Below are 2,814 nucleotides of genomic sequence, written 5' to 3'. Positions count from 1 at the left end.
CTATAGTTGTCTGTTAAATCCATTTAGTTTGTAACTTCTGTTAGTTTCACTGTGTCTCTGTTTAGTTTCTGTTTCCATGATCTGTCCATTTCTGAGAATGGAGTGTTGAAGTCTCCCACTATTATTGTGTGAGGTGTTATGTGTGATTTGAGCTTTAGTAAAGTTTCTTTTATGAATGTGGGTGCCCTTGCATTTGGAGCATAGATGTTTAGAATTGAAAATTCAACTTGGTACATTTTTCCTTTGATGAATATAAAGTATCCTTCCTTGTCTTTTTTTTTTTGATAACTTTTAGTTGAAATTTGATTTTATTCAATATTAGAATTGCTACTCAAGCTTGTTTCTTCAGACCACTTGCTTGGAAAATTTTTTCTTGCCTTTTACTCTGAGGTAGTGTCTGTCTTTGTCACTGAACTGTGTTTCCTGTATGCAGCAAAATCCTGGGTCCTGTTTAGGTATCCAGTCTGTTAGTCCGTTTCTTTACTGGGGGAATTGAGTCCATTCATGTTAAGAGATATTAAGGAATAGTGACTGTTGTTTCCTGTTATTTTTGTTGTTAGAGATGGAATTATGTTTGGGTTTGTCGAAAGATGTCTTTCTTGCTTTTTCTAGGATGTAGTTTCCCTCCTTGTGTTGAAGTTTTCCATTAATTATCCTTTGAAGGGCTGGATTTGTGGAAAGATATTACGTAAATTTGGTTTTGTCATGGAATATCCTTGTTTCTCCATCTATGGTAATTGAGACTTTTGCTGGATATAGTAGCCTGGGCTGGCATTTTTGTTCTCTTAGGGTCCGTATGACATCTAAGGATCTTCTGGCTTTCATAGTCTCTGTTGAGAAGTCTGGTGTAATTCTGATAGGTCTGCCTTTATATGTTACTTGGCCTTTTTCCCTTACTCCTTTTAATATTCCTTCTTTGTTTTGTGCACTTGTTATTTTGACTATTTTTTTTTTTTGGTTCTTTTTTTTCGGGGCTGGGGACCGAACCCAGGGCCTTGCACTTCCTAGGCAAGCGCTCTACCACTGAGCTAAGTCCCCAACCCCTATTTTGACTATTATGTGACAGGAGGAATTCCTTTTTTCATTTTTTTATCAGGTAGCCTTTTATTGAAAAATTTTCTTCTTGTTTCTTAACTAGCTGGGCATTCCACACTCAGCTTTTGATGTCATCTATGATGTCATGAGGGTGGCGGCCATCCACATTGCAGCCCACAGACTGTGCAGTACCCAAGATCTCCTTGCTAGTTCCAGAAAGTTCTCTGGCCAAAGACCAGTGTCTGGTCTTCTGGACAATGTTGATAATCTCATCAAAAGTGATGTTTCCACTGTATTTAATGTTTTTCTGCTTCTTCCTGTCTCTTGGTGGCTCCTTGAGGGCTTTGATGATCAGGGCAGAGGCAGAGGGCACCACTTCAATCTGGACCTGTCTGTCTGGGTGGCCAGTTTCACTGTAACCCTGAGACCTCTCCAGTCAGCTGTAGCCTTGGCAAGGTCATCACCAACTTTCTTAAGATTGGACCAATCTTAAGAGCCAAGGTGGATATGACCCCAACCTCGCCTCCTGTGCACCTCAAGTACATACATAACTTTGATCTCACTGGGCTCAAACTTGGGCAGCATGGTGGAGGTGGCTGGTGTCAGACGAATCCGGATTCGTGATGACCAAAGTGACAGGAGGAACTCCTTTTTGGTCCAATCTATTTGGAGTTTCATAGGCTCCTTGTATGTTCATGGACATTTCTTTAGGTTAGGGAAGTTTTCTTCTATAATTTTGTTGAAGATATTTACTGGCCCTTTAAGTTGGGAATTTTTGCTCTCTTCTATACCTATTATCCTTAGGTTTGGTCTTCTCATTGTGTCCTGGATTTCCTAGATGTTTGGGGTGAGGAGATTTTTTCATTTTGCATCTTCTTTGACCATTGTGTCAATGTTTTTTATGGTATCTTTTGCCCCTAAGATTTTTTTCTTCAATCTCTTGTATTCTGTTGGTGATGCTTATATCTATGACTCCTGCTCTCTTTTCTAGGTTTTCTATCTCCAGGGTTGTTTCCCTTTGTGATTTCTTTATTGTTTCTATATCCAATTTTAGATCTTGGATGGATTTGTTCAATTCCTTCACCTATTTGGTTGTGTTTCCTGTAATTCTTTAAGGGGTCTTTGTGTTTCCTCTTTAACGGCTTCTACTTGTTTACCTGTGTTCTCCTATATTTCTTTAATGGAGTTATTTATGTCCTTTTTAAAGTCTTATATCATCATCATGAGATGTGATTTTAAATTCAAATTTTGTTTTTCTGTTGTGTTGCAGTATCTAGTATTTGCTGTTGTGGGAGAACTGGGCTCTGATGATGCCAAGTAGTCTTGGTTTCTGTTGCTTAGGTTCTTGTGCTTGCCTGTCACCATCTGGTTATCTCTGATGTTAGTTGGTCTTGCGGTCTCTGACTGGAGCTTGTCCCTTCTGTGGGCCTGTAAGCCTGTGATCTTAGGAATGAGAGCACTCCTGGGAGGCCAGCTCTCTCCATGCATGTTTTGGGTCCAGAGGACTGTGGGAGCACCTTAGTTCTGAGCGCAGATGGAGATTGGAAGTAATATGTGCATTCTTAATTTCAAGTATGTCTCTCAAAAAAGCCAATCCCTTCATCCACTTCCATACACAACCTTGTTTCCAGCAGATCACTGACTTCAGATAGGTGATGGTAAGGTGGATTTATGGAAGTCCTTAGATCTGTCTCCTTTTTTTGGACACCAAATGCTGTATTGCTAATTCTTGCAGAAATCTGAGTTTAAAACTGAAGGCTTCTATTGCAAATGTATGGA

The 2,814-nt window shown here is 39.7% G+C and overlaps 1 pseudogene; it reads right to left on the bottom strand.

The window, feature by feature from the left end:
- Window positions 1-1,130: 1,130 nt before the first annotated feature.
- Window positions 1,131-1,656, bottom strand: LOC116898167 (annotated as a pseudogene).
- Between the last annotated feature and the right edge of the window lie 1,158 nt (window positions 1,657-2,814).

This window comes from Rattus rattus, chromosome 4 (genome assembly GCF_011064425.1).
Source record: "Rattus rattus isolate New Zealand chromosome 4, Rrattus_CSIRO_v1, whole genome shotgun sequence".
NCBI classification, from domain to species: domain Eukaryota; kingdom Metazoa; phylum Chordata; class Mammalia; order Rodentia; family Muridae; genus Rattus; species Rattus rattus.
This window is presented reverse-complemented; position numbering and strand designations above follow the sequence as displayed.